General features: G+C 41.9%; 1 protein-coding gene and 1 pseudogene across 2 annotated transcripts in view; one reads left to right on the forward strand and one right to left on the reverse strand.

The window, feature by feature from the left end:
• Btbd7 (BTB (POZ) domain containing 7) overlaps positions 1-20186 on the forward strand; it is a 71952-nt gene that overhangs the window by 21812 nt on the left and 29954 nt on the right. The window lies entirely within an intron of this gene.
• LOC105982866 lies at positions 19081-19843 on the reverse strand (annotated as a pseudogene).

A 20186-nucleotide genomic window follows, 5' to 3' on the forward strand; every position in this document is an offset into this window, starting at 1 on the left:
TGCTTTGTAAACCAAAATTAATTGTTAATAATCTGCCTAGATGAGATATCTTCCTCAGTTCTTTAGGACTATTGTCTTCTCTAGTCTCTGGGTATAATGGGCTCTGAAGTCTCATCTTTTAATTTTTATTTTAGAATTCTTTCTTTTTCTGGTTGGAAGGGGCAACTGGAGTCTGAACTCAGCCTTGCACTCTTTCATTTGGCTTTTTCAAAGGGTCACACTCCATTTCTGCTTTTTTGCTGGGTCATTGAAGATAAGGATTTCTTATATTTGTCTGCCTAGACTGGCTATAAATCTTAATTCTCAGATCTTGGGCTCCTGAGTAGCTAGGGTTACAGACATGAGTCATTGGTACCCATCTAGCCTTTGTAGCTCTTAGTAGAAGGTGGAGCCCAGTTCATAGAAGTAAAGCCTAAAAGACTAGAGCTTGCTTCCTTAGCCTCCTCTGTGGTTTGGACTTAAGCATATAACCTAAACCTTTTGAATTAGAAACTACTGACACAAAAAGTCAGTGACTGTTAAGCATTCTTTCTGGGAGCAGGGTGGGGCAGCAACATCTAGTGTGGAAAAGGTTATCACTACAGCCAGTGATGACATTTTCTGACCAGGCACAAAGCAGAGCTGAAGTGGCAACTCAGTGTCCTCACTGGGCTTTCATGTGCTGGAGCCTTCACTCAGCAGTCCTTGCTATTTGCTGAGCCTAGTCTCCAGCCTTCCCAGAAATGCTATAGAACAACAGTGCCCTGTCAAATAGATCCCTTTTCTCTTTAAGCTAATGAGTTGTTTTCTGTGGCTGGAAGGCAAGAAACCTGGCTTATAACAGTGCCTATATTCAAAAGACAAGTGGAGCTGGGTTCTGGTGACTCATGCTTGTAATCCTAGCTACACAGGATGCTGTAGATCAGAGGACCACAGTTTAAAGTCATTTAGGACAGAAAAATCCTTGAGACTCTTATGTCCAATTAACTACTAAAAAGCCAAAGTGGAGCTTGCTCATGGGTAGAACACTAGCTTTGAGAAAAAAAATCTCAGGAACACCACCTGAGTTCAAGCACGAGGACCTACATGCATGCATGCACGTGTGCGCACGCGCAAGCGCGCATGCATGCACATGTGCGCACGCGCAAGCGCGCATGCACACACGCACGCACGCACGCACCTATAGCCAGATGCTGGTATCTCATGCCTGTAGTTGTCGCTATTTAAGAGGCTGAAATCTAGAAGATCACAGTTCAAAGCCAGCCTGGGTAGAAAACTTCATAGATTCCAGCAAAAAACAAGGCTAGACATTTTAAGCAAAACAAAACAATACTGGAGGTAACACAATCCCAAACCTCAGGCTCTACTACAGAGCTAAAACAAAAACTGTTTGCTACTGGCACAAAAACTGGCTGGCAGATCAATGTTACGGACCCAGAAATAAAAACATATGCTAACAGTTATCTGATACTTGACAAGGGAGCCAAAAATGAGTGGTGGAAAAAGATAGCCTCTTCAATAATTGGTGTTGGGAATACTCAACATCCATATGTAGAAAATTAAAACTAGATCCCTATTTGTCACTGTACACCAATATCAACTCAAAGTGGATCAAAGATCTCAACACCAGACTTGAAACTTTAAAACTGTTGCAAGATGGATTAGGAGAAACACATTAGAACTTATACGTAGGAACTTTTTGTAAAGAGTCCCAGGGACGGGATTGGGAAGGTGGCTCAGTGGTAGAGTGCTTTCCTTGCATGCATGAGGCCCTAGGTTTGATTCCTCAGTACCACATAAGCAGAAAAAGCCAGAAGTGGTGCTGTGTGGCTCAAGTGGTAGAGCACTAGCCTTGAGCTGAAGAGCTGAAGGACAGCACCCAGGCCCAGAGTTCAAGCCCCACAACCAACAACAACAACAAAGAGTCTCAGGGACACAGCAAATAGGAGAGATAATTGACAAATGGGATTACATCAAAATCAAAAGTTTGTGCAGCCAGGCACTGGTGGCTCATGTCTGTAATCCTAGCCTGTCAGCAGGCTGAGATCTGAGAATCATGGTTCAAAGCCAGCCCAGGCAGGAATGTCTGAGAGATGCTTATTTCCAATAAGCCACTCAGAAAACTGGAAGTGGTTCAGCAGCTCAAGTGGTAGAGCACTAGCCTTGAGCTGAAGAGCTGAGGGACAGCATTCAGGCCCAGAGTTCAAGCCCCCCAAAAAAGAAAAAAAAAAGTTGTGCACAGCAAAGGACATAGTACAGCCAACAAGCCGGATGCTGGTGGCTCACACCTATAATCCTACCTACTCAAGAAGCTGAGATCTAAGCCAGCCTGGGCAGAAAAATCTGAGAGATTCATCTCCAATTACCACTCAAAACCAGAAGTGGCTCTGTGGCTCTGTCACTTTAGAGTACTTGTGTTGAGCACAAAGAAGTTCAGGGATATCATCCAGGCCCTGAGTTAGAGCCCCACGCCCCCCCCCCCAAAGCCAACTGGGAGGAAATCTTAATCAGCAATACATCTGACAGAGGCCTAATATCCAAAATATACAAGGAGCTCCAAAAATTAACCTCCCCAAAACATAAACCAATCAGTAAATGAGCAGAGGAGCTAAAGAGACACTTCTCAGAAGAAGAAGAAAGAATGGCAAATAGACACATAAGGAAATGCTCAATATCCCTAGCCATCAAGGAAATGCAAAACAAAACAGCTTTTGAGATTCCATCTCATTGGCCAACATCAAGAATCTAACAATAACACACACTGACAGAGATAATGCTGCAGAGACAGTACACTGTTGGTGGGATATAAACTAGTACAACCACTCTGGAAGGTGGCTTGGAGTTGTCTCAAAAAACTAAACATAGAAATTTCTTGTGACCCAGCCATACCACTCTTGGGCATCTGTCCAGAACGTTACAAGTCAGGATATTGTAAAAACACTTGCACATCTATGTTCATTGATGCACTGTTCACAATAGCCAAGTTACAGAAGCAGCCTAAATACCCTACAAAAAAATGTGATACATATACACAATGGAATTTTACTCATCTATTAGAGTAAGATTATGTTATTTGCAGGGAAGTGGATGGATATCTAGAACAAAACATGTTAAGGAAGGTAAGCCAACCTCAGAGAGACAAATGGTGCATGTTTTCTTTCAGATGTGGAAGCTAGATTTAAAATACAACTGGACAGAGTAACTTATACGTAAGTCTAGGCATTCACACACAAAACATACTAAAGGAGGAAGCTCTTAGGGGAGAAATCCAAAGATGTAACTTCTCTGAACATTTAAAATACTATCTATCAAAACCGATTTCAGGAAATGGAAACATGGGATTTTCTGTTGGTGATGGTAATGGTGTTTAGCGTGTGTGTGTGTGTGTGTGTGTGTGTGTGTGTGTGTAAGAAGGAAGGCACAGTAAGAGGAGGAGGAATGATCAACAAATGCAGTTGTGGTATTCAATATACACTGTGTGGGAAATGAACTATGTAACTTATGGGCAGGGTCAAGAGGGGAAAACTGGGAGAAAACTGAGGAAGGATGACATTGTCCAAAAATAAAATGTACTCATTACCTGATTTAGGAAATGGTAACTCTCTATACAATACCTTAGTAATAACAATAAAATTATAGTTTTTTTTTAAAAAGTAGGGCTAGAGGCACAGCTGAAGTGGTAAAATGCCAGCCTGGCAAACAAAACAAGCAAATGCAAGGCTTGAATTCAAAACCCAGTACAAAGGGGTGGGGGGGAGAGAGAATAAAATTTCTAATAGTGCTGGGCACCCATGACTCAGGCCTGTAATCCTAGCTACTCAGGAGCCTGAGATCTGAGGATCATGGATCAGTGCCAGCCTGGACAGAAAAGTCCCTGTGAGATTTATCTCCAATCAATTACTCAAAAACCAGAGGTGGAGCTATGGCTCAAAGTGGTAGAGCACTAGCCCTTAGCAAAAGAAGGCTAGGGATAGCACCCATGCTCAGAGTTCAAGCTCTCAGGACTGGTTTTGTAAAAAAAATTAGCCAGGCGGCTGGTGGCTCACACCTGTAATCCTAGCTACTCAGGAGGCTGAGATCTGAGGATCGTGGTTCAGACAGGCAAGTCTGGGAGACTCTTACCTCCAATTAACCACCAGAAAACTGGAAGTAGCACTGTGGCTTAAGTGGTAGAGCTAGCCTTGAGCTGAAGAGCTCAGGGATTGTGCCCAGGCCCAAAGTTCAGGCCCCACAACCACCACCACCAACAACAACAAAATTAATAGTGTATAACTAGAGTGGAAGAAATAAAACCAGGTATTTGGTCACTTTCACTTCTCAGTGTTTAGCATTCACTAGGTAAATAGTTCTTACAGTATGAGCACAATAGTGAGAATATGCTACTATTGATTTAAGTTTTTTTTTTTAATGAAAAACATTCCTTTTTTTCTTTTTTAAAGTACACAGGTTGAACCTAAAAAGTTCATGTTTATAAACCATCACCCTTATTGGGACACTTATTTATTATTTATATCTGAATCTATGCAGTAGGAGACTGAACACTAAAAGTTCTGGTCTTGATTTTAACTATCGTGCTTTACTTTAAAAGTTACATATAAATGATGATATGAGAAGATGTAGTAAGGAATAGAACTTTCAAGTCAAGACAAAATGTGATACCATAAATTTACACATTACCTTTCCTGCCACCAATTCTTGGAATTTCATTATCACAGAGAAAACACTGCTTATTTCTGAGAAAAGACTTCTAATTAAATTCTGCATAATTTAAAATAAAAAGAAGATGCCATTTGATGGGCTCTGAATTGTACATAATATTATAGAAATCCTTCTTGCTATGGCTACAAAATGCCAGAAATAGATAAGATTTAAAAAGTCGTACAACAAAGATGGGAGAGGGAGGAAGGGGGGGAACTGAAGTGGGTTCAATCTCCTGTATTTACTATTCTGATCTGTTGATAACAGTCTTTAGCTTAGTCCCATTATTCTTTAGGAAGTACATTCAGACTAATCTGCAAAGAGAAAGCAAGCAAAATGAACTGCCAGCTCCATTTAACTGAGACAGAGGAAAGAGTGTCACTAGCAGGGCAATGGAGAGAGGATAGAAAGAAAGAAATGGATGAGTGAATAGAAACAGTAAGTGTTGTTTTATGTGTGGTTTCAGCCATGGACTCTTGAAACATGACCAAGTTACTGAGGGAAAAAGTTTGGTTATTGCTTTCAGTTCTCAGCTTTTGACTTCATTTATTTATTTATTTATTTTTTGGGTCATGGGGCTTGAACTCTGGGACTGGGCGCTGTCCCTCATCTCTTTAGCTCAAGGCTAGAGCTCTACCACTTGAGCTACAGCGCCACTTTCGGTTTTCTGGAGCTTTATTGGAGATAAGAGTCTCATGGTCTTTCCTCCCCGGGCTGGCTTTGAACTGTGATCCTCAGATCTCAGCCTCCTGAGTAGCTAGGATTACAGGCACGAGCCACTGACGCCCGGCTAGTTCTCAGATTTTTTTTGGGGGGGGTCCGGTCATGGGGCCTGAACTCTAGGCCTGGGGGCTTCCCTCAGCTCTTCAGCTCAAGGCTAGCGCTATACCACTTGAGCCATAGAGCCACTTCCGGCTTTTTTCTCTTTGCTTATGTGTTGCTGAGGAATCGAACCCAGGGCCTCAGGCATGCAAGGCAAGCACTCTACCACTGACCCACCTTCCCAGCCCTCGTTCTCAGATTTTTAATTTAGCAAAATATCCATAATAACTAAAGATATGAAAGATTCAGTGCCTAGACCATTTTGGACTGAAAGTTCTTTTAAAGTTGAAAATACATTCTTTATCCAGAGAAAAAGGTTAAAATCTACAATAAGATGTCTGGCACTGAAATGTTCATGTAGACTTTGGTGGCAACACTGTGCTATTTTCTTTTGAGGTAAGCAGTATTTATGCTGAGGATGGTACACCTGCAAGTTGTTGAAACGTTCACTAGAACATATGCAGTTTAAAGAATTGCCAGGCTCTACTGTGTCAAGCCTGCAATTCTAGTTACTCAGGAAGTTGATAAGCAGATAAGTTTGCTAAACTCCATCTCCAAATAACCAGCAAAAAGCAAGACTGAAGCATGGCTCAAGAAGTAGAGTGCCAGGCTCTGGTGGCTCATGTCTGTAATCCTAGCTACTCAGGAGGCTGAGATACGAGGATCGAGGTTCAAAGCTAGCCCATGTAGGAAAGGCCGTAAAACACGTATTTCCAATCAGCCACCAAAAAAACGGAAGTGGCACTGTGGCTCAAGTGGTAAAAGCACTAGCCTTGAGCTGAAGAGCTGAGGGACAGCACTCAAGCCCAGAGTTAAAGCCCCATGACAAAAAAAAAGTGCCTGCTAAGCAAGTAGGAGAGCAATTATGAGGCCCTGAGTTCAAAGCTCAGTTACCACCAAGAATAAAAAATAAATGAACTGGGCTGGGAAAGTAGCTCAGTGGTAGAGTGCTTGCCTTACATGCATGAGGCCTTGGGTTAGATTCCTCAGCACCACATAAGCAGAAAAAAGCCAGAAGTGGCACTGTGGTTCAAATGGTAGAGCGCTAGCCTTGAGCTGAAGATCAGAGGGACAGCACTCAGGCCCTAAGTCCAAGCCCCACAACTGACCAAAAAGTAAAATAAATGACTAATTTGTAAAATTCCAAAATGGATAACTAGGTTGGAAAGGCCCTGAAAGAACCATCTAGGTTTTCCAACTTGAATGCATCTCCTCCTCTTCATAGGCATGCAGGCAACAGTGCCTGGTTCACAGTATGAGAGCCTTCACTGTTCTAAAACTGTTACCACTTCAGTGGGGGACTTCCCAAGGATAAGAATTTCTTTCTTACATATCACTTAAAATCACAGTTCCAAGTTTCCAGTCTTAAAATTCAGACTCTTTAATTTTTTTTTTTTGGGTCCAGTCATGGGGCTTGAACTCTGGGCCTGGGCGCTGTCCCTCAGTTCTTCAGCTCAGGGCTAGCGCTCTACCACTTGAGCCACAGTGCCACTTCCGGCTTTTTTCTTTTTGCTTATGTGGTGCTGAGGAATCGAACCGAGGGCCTCAGGCATGCAAGGCAAGCGCTCTACCACTGAGCACCTTCCCAGCCCCTCAGACTCTTTTAAACAATAATGCATATCTTATATTCAGCCTATCCTGTTTCAGATGCAGGGAACTTTTGATATTACATGGCCAACTAAAGTCCTACAAAATGGTTCACAGAATGTTCCCTGAAGGTGAGCTATCTGGTGGTGTAAACTCTCTTTCTACTATAAGCCCTTTTAGCAACACTAGGAGAAATAGCTTAATGATTGCTTTCCCCTAAAGCTCCAGTATAGTTTTATAAGTTGTCATAGTCAAATTCAGCTATTCCTGTTTTACCTTACTCTTCCAAGGACTACAAAAACAAAAGGAGTCCAAGGTGCAGGTGATTTTTAAGTTAAGGATTGCTTTCCCTTGTGGCAGCCCAGGGAGAGTGGCTTGCGGTGCTTTGTCAGCCACACCAGCGGGACTGTGGCGTCAGCTGGCCCAGCCCCAGGAGGTACAATAAGGCCTGTGTGTTTTGAAGATACATGGAGATAGTTTCGTTAGGACAAATGTTTCCTAGAAGTTTGTTGTAGAAGATGGCTGAAAAAACTGCGTAGGACCACATGGGAGGTAACAAGGTGAATGCCCAAGTGCATTAGCTGTGGTGGTTAAAATACTGCATTACTTGAAGTGATTGCAACTTTCCAAGAAACAATCTGGTAACTTCAAATGGCTGGGGGATGTGGCATGCTACATTTTGGAAGGAAAAGTGAAGCATTGGTGAAAAGAACATAAACAGATGAAGATTAATTTGCTGTTGTTAAACTCAATAAATATGTGTAGAAAATATTGTTTTTTTTGGGGGGGGTCCAATCGTGGGGCCTGAACTCTGGGCCTGGGTACTGTCCCTCAGTTCTTCAGCTCAAGGCTAGCGCTCTACCACTTGAGCCACGGCGCCACTTCCAGCTTTTTTCTTTTTGCTTATGTAGTGCTGAGGAATCGAACCCAGGGGCCTCATGCACGCAAGGCAAACACTCTACCACTGAGCTACCTTCCCAGCCCCGAAAATATTTTTTTAAAAAGGGTTATCTGGGGCTGGGAAAGTGGCTCAGAGTTAGAGTGCTTGCCTCACATGCATGACGCCCTGGGTTTGATTCCTCAGCACCACATAAACAGAATAGGCGGAAGTGGCACTGTGTCTCAAATGATAGAGCGCTAGCCTTGAGCTGAAGAGCTGAGGGACAGCACCCAGGCCCAGAGTTCAAGCCCCATGACGGACAAGAAAAAAAAAAAAGGAGGGGGTGTTAGTTTGGCACTGATGGATGACTCAAGCTTGTAATTCTAGTGACTCTGGAGTCTGAGATCTAAGGATCCCAGTTCAAAGCCAGCCTGGGCAGGAAAGTCTGAGAGACTTTTACCTCCAATTAATCACTAGGAAACAGGAAGTGGAGCTGTAGCTCAAAATAGCAGAAGCATTAGCCTTGAGCACAAAAGCTCAAGGACAGCACCCAGGTCTTGAGTTCAAGCCCATGACTGACAAAAAATTAAGAAATAAAAAATAGAAAATAAAAAGGGTTTAGCCAGGCACTGGTTGGCTTACACATGTAATCCTAGTAACTCAGGAGGCTGAGATCTGAGGATTGCAGTTTGAAGCCAGCTTGGGTAGAAAAGTTTGTGAGATGCCCATATAATTACCTTCAGTTAATCATAGAAAAGGCCAAAGAGGCACTGTGGCTCAAGTAATACAGTGCTAGCCTTGAGCAAAAGGAGCTCAGGGACAGCACTCAGGTCCAAAATTCAAGCCTCAAATCTAGCCAAAAAAAAGAAGAAAAGAAAGAGTGAGGTGGGGGAGGGAAGAGAGGAAGGAAAGGAAGGAAGGATCCATCCATGTAGTCTTACTCCCTAGTATCATACTGGAATCATAAAGTATCTATTTATAAATGTCTCCAAAGGATTGAATCTTAGAGTATATTTATAGAACTGCTAAAATATTCAGTGACAATAACCGGCCTGAACTGCATGGCTTTAACCATTTTTAAATGTACTTCAGTGAAAAGGAATATCTGTGTCTGTGCTAGCCTTACTTTAGTATTTATTCATACATATCCATGGAGGGGAAAACTTTGAAGTGTTAAAACATTTTTATATGCCTCCTGTTTTAATATTGCCATGCTTATTAAAATGTAAATGTTGGGCTGGGAAGGTGGCTCAGTGGTAGAGCACTTGCCTTGCATGCATGAGGCCCTGGGTTCGATTCCTCAGCACCACATAAGCAAAAAGAAAAAAGCCGGAAGTGGCGCTGTGGCTCAAGTGGTAGAGTGCTAGCTTTGAGCTGAAGAGCTGAGGGACAGCGCCCAGGCCCAGAGTTCAGGCCCCATGACTGGACCAAAAAAAAAAAAATGTAAATGTTTTGTATGTCATGATATTTGAAGGTAAAATGTCCACACGTCTAACAGTACCTAGTGGGGTGCTGGTAGCTCAAGGCTGCAATCCTCCTTACTCAGGAGGCCAATTGTGGTGTGAAACTAGCCTAGGCAGAAAAATATGTGAAATTCTTATCTTCAGTTAACCATCAATAAGCTGGAAGTGGGGGGTGTGGCTCAAATGGTAGAATGCCAGCCTTGTGCAGATAAGCCAAGCAACGTTATGAAGCTCTGAGTTCAAGTCCCAGTTACCAACATATATGAAAATAATGAATTTTAAAAATAAGTAATGGAAGTTTTTTGAAATAACAATTATAAGTTTTTACCTCAATTTGTAGGTTATTTTCCCCTCTTTTTTGTTGTTGTTGCAGTGGAAATAAGGGTATTAATTTATTCTTTCTTGTTAATGGGATAATGGTTTAAGGATGTGAACAAGATACTTGTTACTTTGATATCCAAGGTAAATGGGGGGTTTTGTTTTTAGATAAAGCGGTATATACCTGTATGTTTCTCACTGAGTACTGGAATTCTTTTTATTTATGTGTGTAAATACTAGGGCTTGAACGCAGAGCCTATGCACTGTCCCTGAACTTTTTTCTCAAGATTGGCACTACCACTTAAGCCACACCTCCACTTCCAGCTTTTGCTGGTTAATTGTAGATAAGAGTCTCAAGGACTTTCCATGCCTAGGCAGGCTTCAAGCTGCAATCCTCAGATCTCAGCCTCTTAAGTAGACATCATTCTGTTCTTAGAACACTTACATGTAAATAAACATTAAAAATGCAAAGTTTAAGAACTTTAGTTTATTGAGCAGGGCACCAATAAACCCATGCTTATAATCCTAGCCACTCAAGAGTTTTAAGGTTAGGAGGTTTGAGGTTAGGTTAAGAGGCTGAGATTAAGCCCCTGCAAACAAATCTAAGAGACACTTACCTCCACTTAAACAAAAAAGGCTGCAAGTAGAGAAGCCATACTCAAGTGGTCGAGTACCAGCCTTGAGCAAAGAAACTAATAAGCAAGAGCATGAGGTCCTGAGTTCAAGCCCCAGTACTGGCATATAAAACCAACAAGAATAGCACCATTAGTTTCTAAAATAAGCATAAGTATCGTAAGTAAGGGTACTAAAATTTGATCCTGTGTATGCTTCATGGCATGAAAAGAAATTGAAATCTTTTATCTGTTGTCTGTACTTTAACCTCATCCTTTAGTAAATTACTAAAGGTTTTTCTTAGAAGCTTTTAGCTTCTTTCCCATCTTTTTCTCCCCCCTCCCCCACTCAACTTGACAAAAGTTACAGGAATAAATAGTAGAGGTGTAGTCCCTGTATATTTTCACACATGTAGTATGAATCTCAGAGATTTTCACCTTCCTATCAAAAGAGAATAATGTCAGGGAAGAAAACCTTGCCATATTCTTCCAGTATTTGCTGGAGTTTGTGGTCAGTGATTGATTTTACTAAGAACTGAAGATACAAACTGGCAACTTCCCTTGCACTCAATAGGGTAGAGTTTCTTTACCTTGAATAATTAAAGTCTCTTGCCTTCCCAGCTCCTTCCTTCACCTACTCAGTTCCGTCTGTAGTTTCTCATATTTCCTTCCAAATAGATAATCCGGAGATACTTGAAGCTTATGCAAGTTGAGACCCTAAACAATTATCTCAGCCACCTTAGATTTTCTATTCCCCTTTGTCAGTACTTCAAAAGGTATGGACAGCCTACTGGAGGTGGAGTGACCCAGAGGTATCTGAGCTCTCTTTATATATAGTTGTTAAAAATGCCAGGTTTTTGTTGTGGTCAGACAAAGAAATACCAGAATATACTCCCAATAAATTTTGGGGTTCTAAATGAGCTTCTTCTTGTCCGATACCCTCAATATCCACACCCATGAGTGGACTTACTAGTGTACATAGCCAGGTCTTGCCATTCTTTGGGTGTCTATATTTCTTTCTTCCAAACAGGAGAACTGTGTTTTCCCATTTAGACTGTGCTATGAACCTGATCCTGATTAGTGGTTAGTAAGAGGAGTCCGGGCTAGATCTTAAAGAGGACAAGCATCTGTGGAGCACATGAGTCTTCGAGCTTAACATTTTCAGCTTATCCATACAAATAACCCCATTCTAGGTTTCTGTGTCCAAGTATACCTTTCAAGGACCAGGTTTTTGCTGGATGCCGGTGGCTCACACCTGTAATCCTAGCCACTCAGGAGGTTGAGATCTGAGGATCGCGGTTCAAAGCCAGCCTCGGCAGGAAAATCCCCGTGCAATTCTTATCTAGGTAACCACTCAAAAATTGGAGGTGGTGCTGTGATTCAAAATAGTAGAGAACTAGCCTTAAGCAGAAGAGCTCAGGGACAGCACCCAGGCCCTGAGTTCAAGCCACACTACCAACAACAACAAAGAAAAATAGGGCCCAGATTTTTATCATTGAAGAGTTAATGGAACTTTCATGCAAAAAAAATAATGTTTCCTATGGTACTGTGTTTGAGTTCAGCCTTGCAGTGAGCACTTTACCACTTAAGCCAGGCCTCCAGACAATTTTTGCTTTAGATTATTTCTTAGATAGGTGTCACATTTCTGCCCAGGGCTATCCTAGACCTGGGTCCTGGATCCTCCTACCTATCTGTATTAGGTCTTCCTCATAGCTGCAGTAACAAGCACATGCTTCTACATCCAGCTCTTTATTTTGTTGAAGTGGTGGAGTAGAGCTGTCTTGCTAGCTTATCGTCCAAGATGGCTTTAAACTGATCTTCCTGCTTTTTGCCTCCCAAGTAGCTGAGATTACAGGCAGATGACTTTCAATTTTTCTTTTAATAGCTCTGATATACTTCCAATTAAAATTTTAGCCTAAGTTGACAGTCTTCCTAAAACTTCAGGAAATAGAGGGTTTTTTCTTTTGTTTTCTTGGTGTCCTTCCTCCCTCCCTCCCTTCCTCTCTCTCCTTTTCTCACTCCCTCCCTTTCTCCCTCTCTCCCTTCCTTCCTTCCTTCCTTCCTTCCTTCCTTCCTTCCTTCCTTCTTTCCTTCCTTGCTTCCTTGCTGTCCTGGGGCTTGAATTTGGGCACTGTCCTTGAGCTTCTTTTGTTCTTTACACTTGAGCACCACTCCTGGCATTTTCTGTTTTATGTGGTACTAAGGAATCAAACCCAGGGCTTCATGCATGGTAGGCAAGCACTCCACCTAAGCCACATTCCCAGCCCAGGAAATAGAGTTTTTAAGTCTTTTAAAGGATGCCTGAATTTGAGGGTTTGCTAAGTTGAGCTCGTAGTTTTGAGTTTCCTTGGCTTCTAAGGCTGTTAATTAAAGTTAGACAGTATCAAGGCTTTATACTAAGTTCATGTTAATCTACTCTAGTGAAAACTCCCTGTTGGCATGTTGCTGGGTGCAGGGGTTGACAGACAGACAGACAGACAGACAGACACACACACACACTCTCTCTCTCTCTCTCTTTCAAGGCAGGGGAGTGGCTTTTTGGTTGACACACACACACACACACACACTCCCCTGCAAGGCAGGGGAGTGGCTTTTTGCTATCTTCCAGTGAGTGATCTAGTTGTAGAAAGTGAGTGATCTAGTTGTAGAATTTCATTCAAGAATCTTACTTTCTGTAACTAGGTACCTTTGTCTGGATATCTCCTCCCTTTCCCTGCAGTCTGCCAAAAGCACACCAGGCTTGCATGGTGTGCTTGTTTATTTTTTATTTTATTTATTATATTTTATTTTACTTTTATTTGTAAATGCTGCCAAGAACAGGTGAGAGAGCAGGATGAGTGTGGGTCACTAGTCTGGTTCCCTGGGCCAGGTTCAGACTTCAAAATTGTCCTTCTGATGAATATAGAGAAACATTTGTCCACCTACTCTCAGAAGTCACAGTGACCAACACTGAGGCCCAGCCTGGCTAGGCTTCTAGCTCATATATCCCATTCTCATTTTCTGCCTTAGATCTGGCAGTCTTGTTTCTTTTTTAAAATAAGTAGCAATGGTAATGATGTTTCAGGAATTACAAACCTTTCAGCAGTGTTCAGTGTAGACTGAAATGGAGGGAGAGATAGAAGGAAGGAAACTTTTGAGGAGTTGATATGTGAGGTGCTGAGACTTTGAGCAAAGGTGTAGTATAGGAGAAAGTGGAAATTCGAATAATGAATAGGCATTTTCAAGGAGTCAGGCACAGAGTAGAAGTCAAAGTTAAAGGAGGGCATATGTAGGTAGGCATGTTGAAAGTTAAGATTTCTAGCATAGAGAAAAAGGGTAGTATATAGACACATTGGCTCCCTTAATATTTTTGATAATTCAGTGAACACTGATAGATTATTTCAACCTACACACAGGGAACAAGACTTATAGAGGGTTTTTGTTGTTTTGTTTTGAGACAGGGTCTCAAACCTCTGTGTAGCCCAGACTGACCTCAAACTAAGGATTCTCCTGCCTCCATCACCCAGATGCTGGGATTATAACTGCACCACCATGCCTGACTGAGACTATGTTTTGATCCTACACATACTAGTAACAGAATCAAGAGTTAGTGATGGAAGTAATAGTAAGATGGAAGTGATAGTAAGAAATTCAAAGCCAATCTCTTTGCTTTCTGCCACCCTCATCCCTCTTGTTTTATGATTTCTTTCCTTGAGATTCAGAATCAGTAAATGTACAGGAGAGAACCAAAGAATATTTTCTTTAAGCCTATTAATACTTTGAGTCTTATTTCCAACTTTGGTACCATTGAACAGTCACAATGCAAGGCCAGCTTTGCTCTAATTTGTGATCCTGTTTTGTGTTGTCTAGTGAGCTATAATCTCTCCCTCATTTCTTTCCTTTTCCTGTTTTCTTCCTTCTCTTCCCATCTCAGCCCCATTATGAAGCTCCAAATCTATAAGCCGTTCATATATTTCCTGATGGCCTGGAGGCAATGCAAGGTTTCCCACTGTGATTAAACAAGTAGGAGGGCATACCTAGGAATCAGATCCTGGTAATATATTAGACACCTGTTAAGCTTGTGACTTTTTTAATTATCACAAAACATAAAGAGGAAAAAAATTAGAATAAAAATAGAAAGTGGTCCTATTTAACATACAACAGTAACAATCATGTGTGCTACTAAATATTAAATTAGTTCTACTTCTTTATATCCCAGCCATATTGATTCTCTAGCTCAAATTTTGGCAAAGAGACATTTGCCACTAAGAAGAGGAAAGAAAAGATTCTGGTGAAAGAGAATACAGGGAAGTGTTAGACTTTATACTGCCTACCAACCTCACACCAGTGTGGCTGAAAATGCTACTTGAGCAGAGTGCATTTGTGTCTTTTATCCATTCAATGACTTAACTACAGGTAGAGGATTGTTTGGTTTGGCTTGACTGTTTTGAGACAGGTCTCACTATGTAACTCAGGTTGGCCTCAAGTCATTTTCCTGCTTCAGCCTCCTGAATGCTGGATTACAGAGGTATACCATGCTCAGTCAAGTTTCTCTTTTATAAGGAAATTGTTAATAAAAGCATTTGAAGCCAGGCGCTTTTGGCTCACACCTGTCATCCTAGCTACTCAGGAGGCTAAGATCTGAGAATTGCAGTTCAAAGCCAGCCCTGGCAGGAAAATCTGTGAAACACTTATCTCTAATAAACCACCGGAAAACCAGAAATGGTGCTGTGGCTCAAGTGGTAGAGTTCTTGCCTTGAGCTGAAGAGCTGAGGGACAGCACCCAGACCCAGAGTTCAAGCCCCACAACTGACAAAAAAATAAAATAAAATAAAAAGCTTTTGAGTTCATCCAGAAAGTTACATAGTTTGTTAGTCAACCATTGCTGTATGACAAGCACCATGACAACCTCCGTTTCATATGACAAGCAACATGTACCTCCTCCTAAGTTTCTAGGGTTCTGGGCCCCTGTAGGTTAAGAAAGATGGCTTGTTCTCAGGGCTGCTGTGCTTTTCACATAGCTGAAGGTAAGATAACAAACCCAAGATGAAAGGACTTGCTAGAACAGTCCTGTTCAAAGTGTGCCTGCAATGAGATAAATACAGCAATTGAGAGTATATAGAAATTTTTCTTGCAATTTGTTGTCATGATATTAAAGTAGCACTTTTGCTGAGTTTTATTAACATATTTGACCATAACAGAGTAGAAATTTACAAACAAACTGTTCCTTAAGTGAACTATACAACTTGGGGGTGGAGATTGAAGAGAGGAGAGAGTGAAGGAAGGGAAGACACTGTACAAAAGGAAATATACTCATTACATGAACCATGTAAATGTAATCCTTCTGTACATCACCTTTAAAATAATAATAAAGTAAATAATAATTTACAAAAAAGTTCCTTGACTTCTGATGGCTTGATAACTGCCAAGATAGAATATATGGTGTTGTACTCATTAGAAATGGGTACCTTCATGAAGTGCTAGTGGCTTACTCCTGTAATCCTAGCTGATATCTAGGAGGCTGATATCTCAGGAGGCTGATATCTGAGGATCATGGTTCAAAACTGGCTAGCTAGTTCGGGCCTGTCTATGAGACTCTTATCTCCCGTTAACTACCAGAAAACCAAAGTGGTGTTGTGGCTCTAGTGGTAGGGTGCTAGCTAGCCTTGCGCTGAAGAGCTCAGGGACAGCACGCAGGCCCAGAGTTCAAGCCCTACAACCAAACAAAAAGAAAAAAGAAAAAATTTAAAAAGAAAAGGAAAGAAATGAGTACCTTCACTGTATATACATGAGCATTCTCTCCTGTCTTGGTCTTGAGGGATTCGTGTTAGTATTACTTTGCTATTAAGTAGCAAAGCTAGAATTTCAAGTCCAGTCTGATTTCAAAGTCCATTTTTCCTACCTATCCTGCTTTGTTTGTTTGTTTGTTTGTTTTGTTTTTGGGTCTGGTCGTGGGGCCTGAACTCTGGGCCTGGGCGCTGTCCCTCAGCTCTTCAGCTCATGGCTAGCACTCTACCATTTGAGTCACAGCGCTACTTCCGGCTTTTTTCTTTTTGCTTATGTGGCGCTGAGGAATCAAACCCAGGGCCTCAGGCGTTCAAGGCAAGCACTCTACCACTGAGCCACCTTCCCAGCCCCACTACCTATCCTGCTTTTATATAACCTTAGAAGCTTAAATTTATGATCATGTTATCTTTAATTTTCTTTCTTTACCTCTGTCAGTATCCTGGGGAAATAGAATTGTAACACATCTTTACCTCTAACTTCCCCCAGCTTCAGTCTTCTGTAAGATTGCCTTTCCTATCAAACTCACCCTAACGTTTACTCCTAATTTTGACCAGCCTGAAGTTTTCCACTGACTTCTGATTGACTTCTGTTCACTTCAGTTTAACAAAAATCACTGTAAAATTATGTATACTATTTGAACTTTTCCATGTTTCTCTCTTCAGCACAGTTTTATGTCTTAAGGTATCATTTATGTGCAGATCTCATTGTGGTCATCTCAGTTTTCCTTACAAGAATTTTATTCTAATGTGTAGAGTAAATTAAAGTTACTTTGCCAGGCACTGGTGACTCATGTCTATAGTCCTATCTACTCAGGAGGCTGAGATCTGAGGATTGAGGTTTGAAGTCAGCCCAGACAGGAACGAAACCACCAAAAAACTCAAGTGGATCAAAATGGTACAGCACTATCTTTGAGGGAAAAATCTCAAGGATAGTGCCCCAAGCCTTGAGTGATAACCCCAAGACTACCAAAAATAAAAATAAATCAAGTAAAGTTACTTTATATTTGTGATAGATGCAGCTTACATATCCTCTGACCTTGGTTCCTATTTGGTATAAGGGCTCTGTGTACTCTGTCCCTAATTTGCTAAACCATTCCCTGCTCCTACTTTCCTAAAGGGATTGTTTTTTAATAATTTATTAAATAACTGATTTATGAATTCAGACCAATTTATTGGTTTATTAGGAAAAGCCATTTCTTCACTTTGTCCTTTTTTTTTTTTTTTTTGTCAGTTGTGGGACTTGAACTCAACTTGGGTGCTGTCCTTGAACACTCTACCACTTTGAGCCACAGCTCTACTTCTGGTGTTCTGGTGGTTTTTTTGTTTTTGTATTGGAATCTTCACGTTATCTTGTATGTTGACATAGATTATGTTAGATGTGAGGACCTTCTTCATTCACTTTATTCACAAGAGTATAAAGACCAAAGGGCAGATCTTTGAAAAGTTGTACTAATGTTTCAATATACTGTAGTTTACCACCACTACTTTCTTTTTTTTTATATATTTTTTTAATTTTATTTTATTTTATTTGTGAACATACTGTACAGAGGGGTTACAATTGCATGGGCAGGATAATGCACACCACTACTTTCTTACTCATCCTACTCCCTAGTTATTTTCCCCCCAGTTCTTTTCTGTCTTTTCACCAGTCAACTCTGACATGCCCTAACCCAAACCGTTAAAGCTATTCATTTGAGTGTAGTAGGATAGACATAGAAGACATCTCAACTCCCCACCTTTGGGATTAAATAGACCACAGCAGTGAAGGTAAATGCTGGCCAAAAATAAAAAAAGGTATTTTTTTCTTTTTTTCCCCCCCAGTTGTGGGGTTTGAACTCTGGGCCTGGTTGCTGTTCCTTAGCTCTTCAGCTCAAGGCTAGCACTCTGCCACTTGAGCCACAGCACCACTTCTTGTTTTCTGGTAGTTTGTTGAAGATAAGAGTCTCCCCGACTTTCCTGCCCGGGCTAGCTTTGAACTGAGATCCTCAGATTTCAGCCTCCTGAGTAGCTAGAAGTACAGGCGTGAGCCACCGGTGCCCAGCTAGGGAAGGGTTTTATTTTTTGCCGGTCTTGGGCCTTGAACTCGGGGGCCTTGGCTCTGTTCCTGAGCCTCTCTGTGCTCAAGGCTAGCACTCTACCACTTGAGCCACAGTGCCACTTCCGGCTTTTTCTGCTTATGTGGTACTGAGGAATCAAACCCAGAGCTTCATGCATGCTAGGCAAGCACTAAGCCATATTCCCAGCCCATAAGGAAGGATTTTTTTTTTGTGTGAAAATACTGTACAGAGGAGTTAACAATTACATTGTAAGATAATGAGCACATTTCTTATCAAGCATTGTAGCCTCCTCCTCTGTTTCCCCTTCCCATCCCTTCATATCCTCTCCCCCATCCCATCCCCCCCACCAAAGTTGTAAAGTTCGTTTTTCGACCTAACGACTTGTACATTTCATTGTTGCAATGGGTCCTCCTGTATCCCTGATAAGGGAGGATTTTTAAGGAAGCTTTGATAGAAATAAATAGTAATGACTTCTGAAGTCAAACTCAGCAAAGTGCTACTACTGGGGAAAAAAAAGTCTTAATGTTCTGAAAATGCCCATATGAAAAAGTAGGGGAGGGGCTGGGAAGGTGGCTCAGTGGTAGAGTGCTTGCCTTGCATGTATGAGGTCCTGGGTTCGATTCCTCAGCACCACATAAATAGAAAAAGCCGGAAGTGGTGCTGTTGCTCAAGTGGTAGAGCGCTAACCTTAAGCTGAAGAGCCCAGGCCTAGAGTTCAGGCCCCACAACCAACAACAACAACAAAAAGTAGGAGAATGACCCTTTAGACACAAGCTCTCTGAACTCTGGACTTATGGAGAATTTAGCTGATTACAGTCTGAGCCTGCTGAGCCAGATGTCCTGAGGGCTTCCCAGCAAGTAGGTGTCTGGCTTAATCTGTGACAGAGTCCATCTGCTCTATCACAGTATACTCTCCAATTTGTTATTGTCCTTAAAGCTCTTCAGAGCAAGAAAGTATTTGGTGTCTTTACTCTGACCTGAAGGGGAGATAGTGAGCTGATTATTGTTGGGGAGACTTCAGGGGACTGAGTTTGGTCTTTGCCCACCTACTGGGTATTGTTGAGAGCTCCCTATTCATGCTTTTACCACAGTGGCCTGCTCACTCAGAGCTGTCTGGTTAGTGCAGGTATCCAGTCTGGCCAAAACCCCCTGTCCCACAGTAGGCTGTACATAGCTATCCACCAGGGTATCAACGAGAGCCTTTTGCATACCCTTGAAAAGAGTAGTAGTGGTATTTTGTAGACATAGCAAGTAGGAGCAGAAATTCTTGCCTATTAAGTAATGAGGGTGTCAGCCTTATGCATAAAACAGGATATCAGAGGCACAGATTACATCAAAAGCTTTCATCCTATATACATAGAGACAGAGATAGTCGTAGCAACTTTGATTTCCCTGTGTTTCCAGTTGTAGCAGTGTGGCATCTTCATCTGCAGGGAGTTGGAGTTCACAGGTGGTATCCTGAGCTCTAGAAAGTTGAATATCATTCTCTTTTTTCAGGTCGTTGGGGGCATTGTATCCCATGAGGACATGAGGCCCCCTTCTAGATTTCATTGCAAAGCACATGATTTGCCTCTTCACAAAAATAAATAGTACAAATTCTGGCTCCAGTAGGCCATTCTCAGCATGACATTCCCCCTGATAGCCAGTTACTGCTGGACACCATGGCCTCCCTCTCTTCATAGAACTGCTCAGGTTTTCCTGCTGCCCTGACTCATTAGCGCAAGCTCAACTGAAGCCATGATGCCTGGGTTCTTTGCAGCTTCATGGCCATTTCCTTGGGAGTGGGGGAGGGTACCAGGCATGTAGAGAGCTCTTGTGACTCCTCAGTTTCCTCTTACATAAACCCAGTAAGCTAGTTGGGAGCTTTTCTGTTACAAGTCTTAAGCTACTATTCTCTTAACCTTTCTGGGCATCCAGTGGTTTGATAACTGCCTATCTAACACATGGGGCTCAGAACAACAAGAGAGCAGTGCTATCCAGCATTAGCCTCTGATGAAGATTACATG

This window comes from Dipodomys ordii, unplaced genomic scaffold, assembly GCF_000151885.1.
Source record: "Dipodomys ordii isolate 6190 unplaced genomic scaffold, Dord_2.0 Scaffold2, whole genome shotgun sequence".
NCBI classification, from domain to species: domain Eukaryota; kingdom Metazoa; phylum Chordata; class Mammalia; order Rodentia; family Heteromyidae; genus Dipodomys; species Dipodomys ordii.